The sequence below is a fragment of the Falco punctatus genome (genome assembly GCF_963210335.1).
Source record: "Falco punctatus genome assembly, contig: scaffold_33, whole genome shotgun sequence".
Lineage (NCBI taxonomy): Eukaryota > Metazoa > Chordata > Aves > Falconiformes > Falconidae > Falco > Falco punctatus.
In genome coordinates, this window is record NW_027660146.1 from 1,203,765 (window position 1) to 1,221,372 (window position 17,608).

The window sequence follows — 17,608 nt, forward strand, 5'->3', positions numbered from 1 at the left end:
CTCAGCCCAGAAAGCAGGTAGAACCACTTTTGTGGTTTCTTTCATCTGGCTACCGGGGCAGTGTAAGAACTACCAACAGAACTCCTTTCTGGCACCTTCCCCGGTGGAGTTGTGCATGGAGTGTCTTTGGAACAATTTCTAACCAGCCGAGTCCAAAAGTCAGAGATTCCCCATCTCAGCCCAGAAAGCAGGTAGAACCACTTTTGTGGTTTCTTTCATCTGGCTACCGGGGCAGTGTAAGAACTACCAACAGAACTCCTTTCTGGCACCTTCCCCGGGGGAGTTGTGCATGGAGTGTCTTTGGAACAATTTCTAACCAGCCGAGTCCAAAAGTCAGCGATTCCCCATCTCAGCCCAGAAAGCAGGTAGAACCACTTTTGTGGTGTGTTTCAGCTGGCTACCGGGGCAGTGGAAGAACAAGCAACAGAACTCCTTTCTGGCACCTTCCCCGGTGGAGTTGTGCATGGGGTGTGTTTGGAACATTTTGTCACCAGCCGAGTCCAAAAGTCAGCGATTGCCCATCTCAGCCCAGAAAGCAGGTAGAACCACTTATGAGGTTTCTTTCATCTGGCTACCGGGCCAGTGTAAGAACTACCAACAGAACTCCTTTCTGGCACCTTCCCCGGTGGAGTTGTGCATGAGATGTGCCTTCGAACATTTTGTCAGCAGCCGACTTTTAAACTCAGCGATTTCACATCTCAATGCAAAAAGGAGGTAGAACAACTTTTGTGGTGTCTTTCAGCTGGCTACCGGGGCAGTGTAAGAACAAGCAACAGAACTCCTTTCTGTCACCTTCCCCGGTGGAGTTGTGCATGAGGTGTCTTTGGAACAATTTCTAACCAGCCGAGTCCAAAAGTCAGTGGTTCCCCATCTCAGCCCAGAAAGCAGGTAGAACCACTTTTGTGGTGTCTTTCATCTGGCTACCGGGGCAGTGTAAGAACTACCTACAGAACTCCTTTCTGGCACCTTCCCCGGTGCAGTTGTGCATGGGTTGTCTTTGGAACATTTTGTCACCAGCCAACTCCAAAAGTCAGCGATTCCCCATCTCAGCCCAGAAAGCAGGTAGAACCACTTTTGTGGTTTCTTTCATCTGGCTACCGGGGCAGTGTAAGAACTACCAACAGAACTCCTTTCTGGCACCTTCCCCGGTGGAGTTGTGCATGGAGTGTCTTTGGAACAATTTCTAACCAGCCGAGTCCAAAAGTCAGAGATTCCCCATCTCAGCCCAGAAAGCAGGTAGAACCACTTTTGTGGTGTGTTTCAGCTGGCTACCGGGGCAGTGTAAGAACAAGCAACAGAACTCCTTTCTGGCACCTTCCCCGGTGGAGTTGTGCATGGGGTGTGTTTGGAACATTTTGTCACCAGCCGACTCCAAAAGTCAGCGATTGCCCCATCTCATCCCAGAAAGCAGGTAGAACCACTTTTGTGGTTTCTTTGATCTGGCTACCAGGGCAGTGTAAGAACTACCAAAAGAACTCCTTGCTGGCACCTTCCCCGGTGGAGTTGTGCATGGAGTGTCTTTGGAACAATTTCTAACCAGCCGAGTCCAAAAGTCAGCGATTGCCCATCTCAGCCCAGAAAGCAGGTAGAACCACTTTTGTGGTGTCTTTCATCTGGCTACCGGGGCAGTGTAAGAACAAGCAACAGAACTCCTTTCTGGCACCTTTCCCGGTGGAGTTGTGCATGGAGTGTTTTTGGAACATTTCTAACCAGCCGAGTCCAAAAATCAGCGATTCCACATCTCAGCCCAAAAAGCAGGTAGAACCACTTTTGTGGTGTGTTTCAGCTGGCTACCGGGGCAGTGTAAGAACTACCAACAGAACTCCTTTCTGGCACCTTCCCCGGTGGAGTTGTGCATGGGGTGTGTTTGGAACATTTTGTCACCAGCCGACTCCAAAAGTCAGCAATTCCCCATCTCAGTCCAGAAAGCAGGTAGAACCACTTTTGTGGTGTCTTTCAGCTGGCTACCGGGGCAGTGTAAGAACAAGCAACAGAACTTGCTGACACCATCCCCGGTGGAGTTGTGCATGGGGTGTATTTCGAAATTTTGTCACCAGCCGACTCCAAAAGTCAGCAATTCCCCATCTCAGCCCAGAAAGCAGGTAGAACCACTTTTGTGGTGTCTTTCAGCAGGCTTCCGGGGCAGTGTAAGAACTACCAAGAGAACTCCTTTCTGGCACCTTCCCCGGGGGAGTTGTGCATGGGGTGTGTTTCGAAAATTTTGTCACCAGCCGACTCCAAAGTCAGAGGTTCCCCATCTCATCCCAGAAAGCAGGTAGAACCACTTTTGTGGTGTCTTTCAGCAGGCTTCCGGGGCAGTGTAAGAACTACCAATAGAACTCCTTTCTGGCACCTTCCCCGGTGGAGTTGTGCATGGAGTGTCTTTGGAACATTTTGTCACCAGCCGAGTCCAAAAGTCAGCGATTCCCCATCTCAGCCCAGAAAGCAGGTAGAACCACTTTTGTGGTGTCTTTCAGCAGGCTTCCGGGGCAGTGTAAGAACTACCAACAGAACTCCTTTCTGACACCTTTCCCGGTGGACTTGAGCATGGGGTGTCTTTGGAACAATTTCTAACCAGCCGAGTCCAAAAGTCAGCGATTCCTCATCTCAGTCCAGAAAGCAGGTAGAACCACTTTTGTGGTGTCTTTCAGCAGGCTTCCGGGGCAGTGTAAGAACTACCAATAGAACTCCTTTCTGGCACCTTCCCCGGGGGAGTTGTGCATGGGGTGTGTTTCGAAAATTTTGTCACCAGCCGACTCCAAAAGTCAACGGTTCCCCATCTCATCCCAGAAAGCAGTTAGAACCACTTTTGTGGTGTCTTTCAGCTGGCTACCGGGGCAGTGTAAGAACAAGCAACAGAACTCCTTTCTGGCACCTTCCCCGGGGGAGTTGTGCATGGGGTGTGTTTGGAACATTTTGTCACCAGCCGACTCCAAAAGTCAGCAATTCCCCATCTCAGCCCAGAAAGCAGGTAGAACCACTTTTGTGGTGTCTTTCAGCTGGCTACCGGGGCCGTGTAAGAACAAACAACAGAACTTGCTGACACCATCCCCGGTGGAGTTGTGCATGGGGTGTATTTCGAAAATTTTGTCACCAGCCGACTCCAAAAGTCAGCAATTCCCTATCTCAGCCCAGAAAGCAGGTAAAACCACTTTTGTGGTGTCTTTCAGCAGGCTTCCTGGGCAGTGTAAGAACTACCAACAGAACTCCTTGCTGGCACCTTTCCCGGTGGAGTTGTGCATGGGGTGTCTTTGGAACAATTTCTAACCAGCCGAGTCCAAAAGCCAGCGATTCCCCATCTCATCCCAGAAAGCAGGTAGAACCACTTTTGTGGTGTCTTTCAGCAGGCTTCCGGGGCAGTGTAAGAACTACCAACAGAACTCCTTTCTGACACCTTTCCCGGTGAACTTGAGCATGGGGTGTCTTTGGAACAATTTCTAACCAGCCGAGTCCAAAAGTCAGCGATTCCCCATCTCAGGCAAAAAGCAGGTAAAACCACTTTTGTGGTGTCTTTCATCTGGCTACCGGGGCAGTGTAAGAACAAGCAACAGAACTCCTTTCTGGCACCTTCCCCGGTGGAGTTGTGCATGGGGTGTGTTTGGAACATTTTGTCACCAGCCGAGTCCAAAAGTCAGCAATTCCCCATCTCAGTCCAGAAAGCAGGTAGAACCACTTTTGTGGTGTGTTTCAGCTGGCTACCGGGGCAGTGTAAGAACTACCAACAGAACTCCTTTCTGGCACCTTCCCCGGTGCAGTTGTGCATGGGGTGTGTTTCGAAAATTTTGTCACCAGCCGACTCCAAAAGTCAACGGTTCCCCATCTCATCCCAGAAAGCAGTTAGAACCACTTTTGTGGTGTCTTTCAGCAGGCTTTCGGGGCAGTGTAAGAACTACCAAGAGAACTCCTAGCTGGCACCTTCCCCGGTGGAGTTGTGCATGGAGTGTCTTTGGAACAATTTCTAACCAGCCGAGTCCAAAAGTCAGCGATTCCCCATCTCAGCCCAGAAAGCAGGTAGAACCACTTTTGTGGTGTCTTTCATCTGGCTACCGGGGCAGTGTAAGAACAAGCAACAGAACTCCTTTCTGGCACCTTCCCCGGGGGAGTTGTGCATGGAGTGTTTTTGGAACATTTTGTCACCAGCCGAGTCGAAAAGTCAGCAATTCCCTATCTCAGTCCAGAAAGCAGGTAGAACCACTTTTGTGGTGTCTTTCAGCTGGCTACCGGGGCAGTGTAAGAACTACCAACAGAACTCCTTTCTGGCACCTTCCCCGGGGGAGTTGTGCATGGGGTGTGTTTGGAACATTTTGTCAGCAGCCGACTCCAAAAGTCAGCGATTCCCCATCTCAGCCCAGAAAGCAGGTAGAACCACTTTTGTGGTGTCTTTCAGCTGGCTACCGGGGCCGTGTAAGAACTACCAACAGAACTCCTTTACGACACCTTTCCCGGTGGACTTGAGCATGGGGTGTCTTTGGAACAATTTCTAACCAGCCGAGTCCAAAAGTCAGCGATTCCCCATCTCAGTCCAGAAAGCAGGTAGAACCACTTTTGTGGTTTCTTTCATCTGGCTACCGGGGCAGTGTAAGAACAAGCAACAGAACTCCTTTCTGGCACCTTCCCCGGTGGAGTTGTGCATGGGGTGTGTTTGGAACATTTTGTCACCAGCCGAGTCCAAAAGTCAGCAATTCCCCATCTCAGTCCAGAAAGCAGGTAGAACCACTTTTGTGGTGTCTTTCAGCTGGCTACCGGGGCAGTGTAAGAACTACCAACAGAACTCCTTTCTGGCACCTTCCCCGGGGGAGTTGTGCATGGGGTGTGTTTGGAACATTTTGTCAGCAGCCGACTCCAAAAGTCAGCGATTCCCCATCTCAGCCCAGAAAGCAGGTAGAACCACTTTTGTGGTGTCTTTCAGCTGGCTACCGGGGCCGTGTAAGAACTACCAACAGAACTCCTTTCTGACACCTTTCCCGGTGGACTTGAGCATGGGGTGTCTTTGGAACAATTTCTAACCAGCCGAGTCCAAAAGTCAGCGATTCCCCATCTCAGTCCAGAAAGCAGGTAGAACCACTTTTGTGGTTTCTTTCATCTGGCTACCGGGGCAGTGTAAGAACAAGCAACAGAACTCCTTTCTGGCACCTTCCCCGGTGGAGTTGTGCATGGGGTGTGTTTGGAACATTTTGTCACCAGCCGAGTCCAAAAGTCAGCAATTCCCCATCTCAGTCCAGAAAGCAGGTAGAACCACTTTTGTGGTGTCTTTCAGCTGGCTACCGGGGCAGTGTAAGAACTACCAACAGAACTCCTTTCTGGCACCTTCCCCGGTGCAGTTGTGCATGGGGTGTGTTTCGAAAATTTTGTCACCAGCCGACTCCAAAAGTCAACGGTTCCCCATCTCATCCCAGAAAGCAGTTAGAACCACTTTTGTGGTGTCTTTCAGCAGGCTTTCGGGGCAGTGTAAGAACTACCAAGAGAACTCCTAGCTGGCACCTTCCCCGGTGGAGTTGTGCATGGAGTGTCTTTGGAACAATTTCTAACCAGCCGAGTCCAAAAGTCAGCGGTTACCCATCTCAGCCCAGAAAGCAGGTAGAACCACTTTTGTGGTGTCTTTCAGCTGGCTACCGGGGCAGTGTAAGAACTACTAACAGAACTCCTTTCTGGCACCTTCCCCGGGGGAATTGTGCATGGGGTGTGTTTGCAACATTTTGTCACCAGCCGACTCCAAAAGTCAGCGATTCCCCATCTCAGCCCAGAAAGCAGGTAGAACCACTTTTGTGGTGTCTTTCAGCAGGCTTCCGGGGCAGTGTAAGAACTACCAACAGAACTCCTTTCTGACACCTTTCCCGGTGAACTTGAGCATGGGGTGTCTTTGGAACAATTTCTAACCAGCCGAGTCCAAAAGTCAGCGATTCCCCATCTCAGGCAAAAAGCAGGTAAAACCACTTTTGTGGTGTCTTTCATCTGGCTACCGGGGCAGTGTAAGAACAAGCAACAGAACTCCTTTCTGGCACCTTCCCCGGGGGAGTTGTGCATGGGGTGTGTTTCAAAAATTTTGTCACCAGCCGACTCCAAAAGTCAGCGGTTCCCCATCTCATCCCAGAAAGCAGGTAGAACCACTTTTGTGGTTTCTTTCATCTGGCTACCGGGGCAGTGTAAGAACTACCAAGAGAACTCCTTGCTGGCAACTTCCCCGGGGGAGTTGTGCATGGGGTGTGTTTGCAACATTTTGTCACCAGCCGACTCCAAAGTCAGAGGTTCCCCATCTCATCCCAGAAAGCAGGTAGAACCACTTTTGTGGTGTCTTTCAGCAGGCTTCCGGGGCAGTGTAAGAACTACCAATAGAACTCCTTTCTGGCACCTTCCCCGGTGGAGTTGTGCATGGAGTGTCTTTGGAACAATTTCTAACCAGCCGAGTCCAAAAGTCAGCGATTCCCCATCTCAGCCCAGAAAGCAGGTAGAACCACTTTTGTGGTGTCTTTCAGCAGGCTACCGGGGCAGTGTAAGAACAAGCAACAGAACTCCTTTCTGGCACCTTCCCCGGGGGAGTTGTGCATGGAGTGTTTTTGGAACATTTTGTCACCAGCCGAGTCGAAAAGTCAGCAATTCCCTATCTCAGTCCAGAAAGCAGGTAGAACCACTTTTGTGGTGTCTTTCAGCTGGCTACCGGGGCAGTGTAAGAACTACCAACAGAACTCCTTTCTGGCACCTTCCCCGGGGGAGTTGTGCATGGGGTGTGTTTGGAACATTTTGTCAGCAGCCGACTCCAAAAGTCAGCGATTCCCCATCTCAGCCCAGAAAGCAGGTAGAACCACTTTTGTGGTGTCTTTCAGCTGGCTACCGGGGCCGTGTAAGAACTACCAACAGAACTCCTTTCTGACACCTTTCCCGGTGGACTTGAGCATGGGGTGTCTTTGGAACAATTTCTAACCAGCCGAGTCCAAAAGTCAGCGATTCCCCATCTCAGTCCAGAAAGCAGGTAGAACCACTTTTGTGGTTTCTTTCATCTGGCTACCGGTGCAGTGTAAGAACAAGCAACAGAACTCCTTTCTGGCACCTTCCCCGGTGGAGTTGTGCATGGGGTGTGTTTGGAACATTTTGTCACCAGCCGAGTCCAAAAGTCAGCAATTCCCCATCTCAGTCCAGAAAGCAGGTAGAACCACTTTTGTGGTGTCTTTCAGCTGGCTACCGGGGCAGTGTAAGAACTACCAACAGAACTCCTTTCTGGCACCTTCCCCGGTGCAGTTGTGCATGGGGTGTGTTTCGAAAATTTTGTCACCAGCCGACTCCAAAAGTCAGCGATTCCCCATCTCAGCCCAGAAAGCAGGTAGAACCACTTTTGTGGTTTCTTTCATCTGGCTACCGGGGCAGTGTAAGAACTACCAACAGAACTCCTTTCTGGCACCTTTCCCGGTGGACTTGAGCATGGGGTGTCTTTGGAACAATTTCTAACCAGCCGAGTCCAAAAGTCAGCGGTTACCCATCTCAGCCCAGAAAGCAGGTAGAACCACTTTTGTGGTGTCTTTCAGCTGGCTACCGGGGCAGTGTAAGAACTACCAACAGAACTCCTTTCTGACACCTTCCCTGGTGGAGTTGTGCATGGAGTGTCTTTGGAACAATTTCTAACCAGCCGAGTCCAAAAGTCAGCGATTCCCCATCTCAGCCCAGAAAGCAGGTAGAACCACTTTTGTGGTTTCTTTCATCTGGCTACCGGGGCAGTGTAAGAACTACCAACAGAACTCCTTTCTGGCACCTTCCCCGGGGGAGTTGTGCATGGAGTGTCTTTGGAACAATTTCTAACCAGCCGAGTCCAAAAGTCAGCGATTCCCCATCTCAGCCCAGAAAGCAGGTAGAACCACTTTTGTGGTGTGTTTCAGCTGGCTACCGGGGCAGTGGAAGAACAAGCAACAGAACTCCTTTCTGGCACCTTCCCCGGTGGAGTTGTGCATGGGGTGTGTTTGGAACATTTTGTCACCAGCCGAGTCCAAAAGTCAGCGATTGCCCATCTCAGCCCAGAAAGCAGGTAGAACCACTTATGAGGTTTCTTTCATCTGGCTACCGGGCCAGTGTAAGAACTACCAACAGAACTCCTTTCTGGCACCTTCCCCGGTGGAGTTGTGCATGAGATGTGCCTTCGAACATTTTGTCAGCAGCCGACTTTTAAACTCAGCGATTTCACATCTCAATGCAAAAAGGAGGTAGAACAACTTTTGTGGTGTCTTTCAGCTGGCTACCGGGGCAGTGTAAGAACAAGCAACAGAACTCCTTTCTGTCACCTTCCCCGGTGGAGTTGTGCATGAGGTGTCTTTGGAACAATTTCTAACCAGCCGAGTCCAAAAGTCAGTGGTTCCCCATCTCAGCCCAGAAAGCAGGTAGAACCACTTTTGTGGTGTCTTTCATCTGGCTACCGGGGCAGTGTAAGAACTACCTACAGAACTCCTTTCTGGCACCTTCCCCGGTGCAGTTGTGCATGGGTTGTCTTTGGAACATTTTGTCACCAGCCAACTCCAAAAGTCAGCGATTCCCCATCTCAGCCCAGAAAGCAGGTAGAACCACTTTTGTGGTTTCTTTCATCTGGCTACCGGGGCAGTGTAAGAACTACCAACAGAACTCCTTTCTGGCACCTTCCCCGGTGGAGTTGTGCATGGAGTGTCTTTGGAACAATTTCTAACCAGCCGAGTCCAAAAGTCAGAGATTCCCCATCTCAGCCCAGAAAGCAGGTAGAACCACTTTTGTGGTGTGTTTCAGCTGGCTACCGGGGCAGTGTAAGAACAAGCAACAGAACTCCTTTCTGGCACCTTCCCCGGTGGAGTTGTGCATGGGGTGTGTTTGGAACATTTTGTCACCAGCCGACTCCAAAAGTCAGCGATTGCCCCATCTCATCCCAGAAAGCAGGTAGAACCACTTTTGTGGTTTCTTTGATCTGGCTACCAGGGCAGTGTAAGAACTACCAAAAGAACTCCTTGCTGGCACCTTCCCCGGTGGAGTTGTGCATGGAGTGTCTTTGGAACAATTTCTAACCAGCCGAGTCCAAAAGTCAGCGATTGCCCATCTCAGCCCAGAAAGCAGGTAGAACCACTTTTGTGGTGTCTTTCATCTGGCTACCGGGGCAGTGTAAGAACAAGCAACAGAACTCCTTTCTGGCACCTTTCCCGGTGGAGTTGTGCATGGAGTGTTTTTGGAACATTTCTAACCAGCCGAGTCCAAAAATCAGCGATTCCACATCTCAGCCCAAAAAGCAGGTAGAACCACTTTTGTGGTGTGTTTCAGCTGGCTACCGGGGCAGTGTAAGAACTACCAACAGAACTCCTTTCTGGCACCTTCCCCGGTGGAGTTGTGCATGGGGTGTGTTTGGAACATTTTGTCACCAGCCGACTCCAAAAGTCAACAATTCCACCTCTCAGTCCAGAAAGCAGGTAGAACCACTTTTGTGGTGTCTTTCAGCTGGCTACCGGGGCAGTGTAAGAACAAGCAACAGAACTTGCTGACACCATCCCCGGTGGAGTTGTGCATGGGGTGTATTTCGAAATTTTGTCACCAGCCGACTCCAAAAGTCAGCAATTCCCCATCTCAGCCCAGAAAGCAGGTAGAACCACTTTTGTGGTGTCTTTCAGCAGGCTTCCGGGGCAGTGTAAGAACTACCAAGAGAACTCCTTTCTGGCACCTTCCCCGGGGGAGTTGTGCATGGGGTGTGTTTCGAAAATTTTGTCACCAGCCGACTCCAAAGTCAGAGGTTCCCCATCTCATCCCAGAAAGCAGGTAGAACCACTTTTGTGGTGTCTTTCAGCAGGCTTCCGGGGCAGTGTAAGAACTACCAATAGAACTCCTTTCTGGCACCTTCCCCGGTGGAGTTGTGCATGGAGTGTCTTTGGAACATTTTGTCACCAGCCGAGTCCAAAAGTCAGCGATTCCCCATCTCAGCCCAGAAAGCAGGTAGAACCACTTTTGTGGTGTCTTTCAGCAGGCTTCCGGGGCAGTGTAAGAACTACCAACAGAACTCCTTTCTGACACCTTTCCCGGTGGACTTGAGCATGGGGTGTCTTTGGAACAATTTCTAACCAGCCGAGTCCAAAAGTCAGCGATTCCTCATCTCAGTCCAGAAAGCAGGTAGAACCACTTTTGTGGTGTCTTTCAGCAGGCTTCCGGGGCAGTGTAAGAACTACCAATAGAACTCCTTTCTGGCACCTTCCCCGGGGGAGTTGTGCATGGGGTGTGTTTCGAAAATTTTGTCACCAGCCGACTCCAAAAGTCAACGGTTCCCCATCTCATCCCAGAAAGCAGTTAGAACCACTTTTGTGGTGTCTTTCAGCTGGCTACCGGGGCAGTGTAAGAACAAGCAACAGAACTCCTTTCTGGCACCTTCCCCGGGGGAGTTGTGCATGGGGTGTGTTTGGAACATTTTGTCACCAGCCGACTCCAAAAGTCAGCAATTCCCCATCTCAGCCCAGAAAGCAGGTAGAACCACTTTTGTGGTGTCTTTCAGCTGGCTACCGGGGCCGTGTAAGAACAAACAACAGAACTTGCTGACACCATCCCCGGTGGAGTTGTGCATGGGGTGTATTTCGAAAATTTTGTCACCAGCCGACTCCAAAAGTCAGCAATTCCCTATCTCAGCCCAGAAAGCAGGTAAAACCACTTTTGTGGTGTCTTTCAGCAGGCTTCCTGGGCAGTGTAAGAACTACCAACAGAACTCCTTGCTGGCACCTTTCCCGGTGGAGTTGTGCATGGGGTGTCTTTGGAACAATTTCTAACCAGCCGAGTCCAAAAGCCAGCGATTCCCCATCTCATCCCAGAAAGCAGGTAGAACCACTTTTGTGGTGTCTTTCAGCAGGCTTCCGGGGCAGTGTAAGAACTACCAACAGAACTCCTTTCTGACACCTTTCCCGGTGAACTTGAGCATGGGGTGTCTTTGGAACAATTTCTAACCAGCCGAGTCCAAAAGTCAGCGATTCCCCATCTCAGGCAAAAAGCAGGTAAAACCACTTTTGTGGTGTCTTTCATCTGGCTACCGGGGCAGTGTAAGAACAAGCAACAGAACTCCTTTCTGGCACCTTCCCCGGTGGAGTTGTGCATGGGGTGTGTTTGGAACATTTTGTCACCAGCCGAGTCCAAAAGTCAGCAATTCCCCATCTCAGTCCAGAAAGCAGGTAGAACCACTTTTGTGGTGTGTTTCAGCTGGCTACCGGGGCAGTGTAAGAACTACCAACAGAACTCCTTTCTGGCACCTTCCCCGGTGCAGTTGTGCATGGGGTGTGTTTCGAAAATTTTGTCACCAGCCGACTCCAAAAGTCAGCGATTCCCCATCTCAGCCCAGAAAGCAGGTAGAACCACTTTTGTGGTTTCTTTCATCTGGCTACCGGGGCAGTGTAAGAACTACCAACAGAACTCCTTTCTGGCACCTTTCCCGGTGGACTTGAGCATGGGGTGTCTTTGGAACAATTTCTAACCAGCCGAGTCCAAAAGTCAGCGGTTACCCATCTCAGCCCAGAAAGCAGGTAGAACCACTTTTGTGGTGTCTTTCAGCTGGCTACCGGGGCAGTGTAAGAACTACCAACAGAACTCCTTTCTGACACCTTCCCTGGTGGAGTTGTGCATGGAGTGTCTTTGGAACAATTTCTAACCAGCCGAGTCCAAAAGTCAGCGATTCCCCATCTCAGCCCAGAAAGCAGGTAGAACCACTTTTGTGGTTTCTTTCATCTGGCTACCGGGGCAGTGTAAGAACTACCAACAGAACTCCTTTCTGGCACCTTCCCCGGGGGAGTTGTGCATGGAGTGTCTTTGGAACAATTTCTAACCAGCCGAGTCCAAAAGTCAGCGATTCCCCATCTCAGCCCAGAAAGCAGGTAGAACCACTTTTGTGGTGTGTTTCAGCTGGCTACCGGGGCAGTGGTAGAACAAGCAACAGAACTCCTTTCTGGCACCTTTCCCGGGGAAGTTGTGCATGGGGTGTGTTTGGAACATTTTGTCACCAGCCGAGTCCAAAAGTCAGCGATTGCCCATCTCAGCCCAGAAAGCAGGTAGAACCACTTATGAGGTTTCTTTCATCTGGCTACCGGGCCAGTGTAAGAACTACCAACAGAACTCCTTTCTGGCACCTTCCCCGGTGGAGTTGTGCATGAGATGTGCCTTCGAACATTTTGTCAGCAGCCGACTTTTAAACTCAGCGATTTCACATCTCAATGCAAAAAGCAGGTAGAACAACTTTTGTGGTGTCTTTCAGCTGGCTACCGGGGCAGTGTAAGAACAAGCAACAGAACTCCTTTCTGTCACCTTCCCCGGTGGAGTTGTGCATGGAGTGTCTTTGGAACAATTTCTAACCAGCCGAGTCCAAAAGTCAGTGGTTCCCCATCTCAGCCCAGAAAGCAGGTAGAACCACTTTTGTGGTGTCTTTCATCTGGCTACCGGGGCAGTGTAAGAACTACCTACAGAACTCCTTTCTGGCACCTTCCCCGGTGCAGTTGTGCATGGGTTGTCTTTGGAACATTTTGTCACCAGCCAACTCCAAAAGTCAGCGATTCCCCATCTCAGCCCAGAAAGCAGGTAGAACCACTTTTGTGGTTTCTTTCATCTGGCTACCGGGGCAGTGTAAGAACTACCAACAGAACTCCTTTCTGGCACCTTCCCCGGTGGAGTTGTGCATGGAGTGTCTTTGGAACAATTTCTAACCAGCCGAGTCCAAAAGTCAGAGATTCCCCATCTCAGCCCAGAAAGCAGGTAGAACCACTTTTGTGGTTTCTTTCATCTGGCTACCGGGGCAGTGTAAGAACTACCAACAGAACTCCTTTCTGGCACCTTCCCCGGGGGAGTTGTGCATGGAGTGTCTTTGGAACAATTTCTAACCAGCCGAGTCCAAAAGTCAGCGATTCCCCATCTCAGCCCAGAAAGCAGGTAGAACCACTTTTGTGGTGTGTTTCAGCTGGCTACCGGGGCAGTGGTAGAACAAGCAACAGAACTCCTTTCTGGCACCTTCCCCGGTGGAGTTGTGCATGGGGTGTGTTTGGAACATTTTGTCACCAGCCGAGTCCAAAAGTCAGCGATTGCCCATCTCAGCCCAGAAAGCAGGTAGAACCACTTATGAGGTTTCTTTCATCTGGCTACCGGGCCAGTGTAAGAACTACCAACAGAACTCCTTTCTGGCACCTTCCCCGGTGGAGTTGTGCATGAGATGTGCCTTCGAACATTTTGTCAGCAGCCGACTTTTAAACTCAGCGATTTCACATCTCAATGCAAAAAGGAGGTAGAACAACTTTTGTGGTGTCTTTCAGCTGGCTACCGGGGCAGTGTAAGAACAAGCAACAGAACTCCTTTCTGTCACCTTCCCCGGTGGAGTTGTGCATGAGGTGTCTTTGGAACAATTTCTAACCAGCCGAGTCCAAAAGTCAGTGGTTCCCCATCTCAGCCCAGAAAGCAGGTAGAACCACTTTTGTGGTGTCTTTCATCTGGCTACCGGGGCAGTGTAAGAACTACCTACAGAACTCCTTTCTGGCACCTTCCCCGGTGCAGTTGTGCATGGGTTGTCTTTGGAACATTTTGTCACCAGCCAACTCCAAAAGTCAGCGATTCCCCATCTCAGCCCAGAAAGCAGGTAGAACCACTTTTGTGGTTTCTTTCATCTGGCTACCGGGGCAGTGTAAGAACTACCAACAGAACTCCTTTCTGGCACCTTCCCCGGTGGAGTTGTGCATGGAGTGTCTTTGGAACAATTTCTAACCAGCCGAGTCCAAAAGTCAGAGATTCCCCATCTCAGCCCAGAAAGCAGGTAGAACCACTTTTGTGGTGTGTTTCAGCTGGCTACCGGGGCAGTGTAAGAACAAGCAACAGAACTCCTTTCTGGCACCTTCCCCGGTGGAGTTGTGCATGGGGTGTGTTTGGAACATTTTGTCACCAGCCGACTCCAAAAGTCAGCGATTGCCCCATCTCATCCCAGAAAGCAGGTAGAACCACTTTTGTGGTTTCTTTGATCTGGCTACCAGGGCAGTGTAAGAACTACCAAAAGAACTCCTTGCTGGCACCTTCCCCGGTGGAGTTGTGCATGGAGTGTCTTTGGAACAATTTCTAACCAGCCGAGTCCAAAAGTCAGCGATTGCCCATCTCAGCCCAGAAAGCAGGTAGAACCACTTTTGTGGTGTCTTTCATCTGGCTACCGGGGCAGTGTAAGAACAAGCAACAGAACTCCTTTCTGGCACCTTTCCCGGTGGAGTTGTGCATGGAGTGTTTTTGGAACATTTCTAACCAGCCGAGTCCAAAAATCAGCGATTCCACATCTCAGCCCAAAAAGCAGGTAGAACCACTTTTGTGGTGTGTTTCAGCTGGCTACCGGGGCAGTGTAAGAACTACCAACAGAACTCCTTTCTGGCACCTTCCCCGGTGGAGTTGTGCATGGGGTGTGTTTGGAACATTTTGTCACCAGCCGACTCCAAAAGTCAGCAATTCCCCATCTCAGTCCAGAAAGCAGGTAGAACCACTTTTGTGGTGTCTTTCAGCTGGCTACCGGGGCAGTGTAAGAACAAGCAACAGAACTTGCTGACACCATCCCCGGTGGAGTTGTGCATGGGGTGTATTTCGAAATTTTGTCACCAGCCGACTCCAAAAGTCAGCAATTCCCCATCTCAGCCCAGAAAGCAGGTAGAACCACTTTTGTGGTGTCTTTCAGCAGGCTTCCGGGGCAGTGTAAGAACTACCAAGAGAACTCCTTTCTGGCACCTTCCCCGGGGGAGTTGTGCATGGGGTGTGTTTCGAAAATTTTGTCACCAGCCGACTCCAAAGTCAGAGGTTCCCCATCTCATCCCAGAAAGCAGGTAGAACCACTTTTGTGGTGTCTTTCAGCAGGCTTCCGGGGCAGTGTAAGAACTACCAATAGAACTCCTTTCTGGCACCTTCCCCGGTGGAGTTGTGCATGGAGTGTCTTTGGAACATTTTGTCACCAGCCGAGTCCAAAAGTCAGCGATTCCCCATCTCAGCCCAGAAAGCAGGTAGAACCACTTTTGTGGTGTCTTTCAGCAGGCTTCCGGGGCAGTGTAAGAACTACCAACAGAACTCCTTTCTGACACCTTTCCCGGTGGACTTGAGCATGGGGTGTCTTTGGAACAATTTCTAACCAGCCGAGTCCAAAAGTCAGCGATTCCTCATCTCAGTCCAGAAAGCAGGTAGAACCACTTTTGTGGTGTCTTTCAGCAGGCTTCCGGGGCAGTGTAAGAACTACCAATAGAACTCCTTTCTGGCACCTTCCCCGGGGGAGTTGTGCATGGGGTGTGTTTCGAAAATTTTGTCACCAGCCGACTCCAAAAGTCAACGGTTCCCCATCTCATCCCAGAAAGCAGTTAGAACCACTTTTGTGGTGTCTTTCAGCTGGCTACCGGGGCAGTGTAAGAACAAGCAACAGAACTCCTTTCTGGCACCTTCCCCGGGGGAGTTGTGCATGGGGTGTGTTTGGAACATTTTGTCACCAGCCGACTCCAAAAGTCAGCAATTCCCCATCTCAGCCCAGAAAGCAGGTAGAACCACTTTTGTGGTGTCTTTCAGCTGGCTACCGGGGCCGTGTAAGAACAAACAACAGAACTTGCTGACACCATCCCCGGTGGAGTTGTGCATGGGGTGTATTTCGAAAATTTTGTCACCAGCCGACTCCAAAAGTCAGCAATTCCCTATCTCAGCCCAGAAAGCAGGTAAAACCACTTTTGTGGTGTCTTTCAGCAGGCTTCCTGGGCAGTGTAAGAACTACCAACAGAACTCCTTGCTGGCACCTTTCCCGGTGGAGTTGTGCATGGGGTGTCTTTGGAACAATTTCTAACCAGCCGAGTCCAAAAGCCAGCGATTCCCCATCTCATCCCAGAAAGCAGGTAGAACCACTTTTGTGGTGTCTTTCAGCAGGCTTCCGGGGCAGTGTAAGAACTACCAACAGAACTCCTTTCTGACACCTTTCCCGGTGAACTTGAGCATGGGGTGTCTTTGGAACAATTTCTAACCAGCCGAGTCCAAAAGTCAGCGATTCCCCATCTCAGGCAAAAAGCAGGTAAAACCACTTTTGTGGTGTCTTTCATCTGGCTACCGGGGCAGTGTAAGAACAAGCAACAGAACTCCTTTCTGGCACCTTCCCCGGTGGAGTTGTGCATGGGGTGTGTTTGGAACATTTTGTCACCAGCCGAGTCCAAAAGTCAGCAATTCCCCATCTCAGTCCAGAAAGCAGGTAGAACCACTTTTGTGGTGTGTTTCAGCTGGCTACCGGGGCAGTGTAAGAACTACCAACAGAACTCCTTTCTGGCACCTTCCCCGGTGCAGTTGTGCATGGGGTGTGTTTCGAAAATTTTGTCACCAGCCGACTCCAAAAGTCAGCGATTCCCCATCTCAGCCCAGAAAGCAGGTAGAACCACTTTTGTGGTTTCTTTCATCTGGCTACCGGGGCAGTGTAAGAACTACCAACAGAACTCCTTTCTGGCACCTTTCCCGGTGGACTTGAGCATGGGGTGTCTTTGGAACAATTTCTAACCAGCCGAGTCCAAAAGTCAGCGGTTACCCATCTCAGCCCAGAAAGCAGGTAGAACCACTTTTGTGGTGTCTTTCAGCTGGCTACCGGGGCAGTGTAAGAACTACCAACAGAACTCCTTTCTGACACCTTCCCTGGTGGAGTTGTGCATGGAGTGTCTTTGGAACAATTTCTAACCAGCCGAGTCCAAAAGTCAGCGATTCCCCATCTCAGCCCAGAAAGCAGGTAGAACCACTTTTGTGGTTTCTTTCATCTGGCTACCGGGGCAGTGTAAGAACTACCAACAGAACTCCTTTCTGGCACCTTCCCCGGGGGAGTTGTGCATGGAGTGTCTTTGGAACAATTTCTAACCAGCCGAGTCCAAAAGTCAGCGATTCCCCATCTCAGCCCAGAAAGCAGGTAGAACCACTTTTGTGGTGTGTTTCAGCTGGCTACCGGGGCAGTGGAAGAACAAGCAACAGAACTCCTTTCTGGCACCTTTCCCGGGGAAGTTGTGCATGGGGTGTGTTTGGAACATTTTGTCACCAGCCGAGTCCAAAAGTCAGCGATTGCCCATCTCAGCCCAGAAAGCAGGTAGAACCACTTATGAGGTTTCTTTCATCTGGCTACCGGGCCAGTGTAAGAACTACCAACAGAACTCCTTTCTGGCACCTTCCCCGGTGGAGTTGTGCATGAGATGTGCCTTCGAACATTTTGTCAGCAGCCGACTTTTAAACTCAGCGATTTCACATCTCAATGCAAAAAGCAGGTAGAACAACTTTTGTGGTGTCTTTCAGCTGGCTACCGGGGCAGTGTAAGAACAAGCAACAGAACTCCTTTCTGTCACCTTCCCCGGTGGAGTTGTGCATGGAGTGTCTTTGGAACAATTTCTAACCAGCCGAGTCCAAAAGTCAGTGGTTCCCCATCTCAGCCCAGAAAGCAGGTAGAACCACTTTTGTGGTGTCTTTCATCTGGCTACCGGGGCAGTGTAAGAACTACCTACAGAACTCCTTTCTGGCACCTTCCCCGGTGCAGTTGTGCATGGGTTGTCTTTGGAACATTTTGTCACCAGCCAACTCCAAAAGTCAGCGATTCCCCATCTCAGCCCAGAAAGCAGGTAGAACCACTTTTGTGGTTTCTTTCATCTGGCTACCGGGG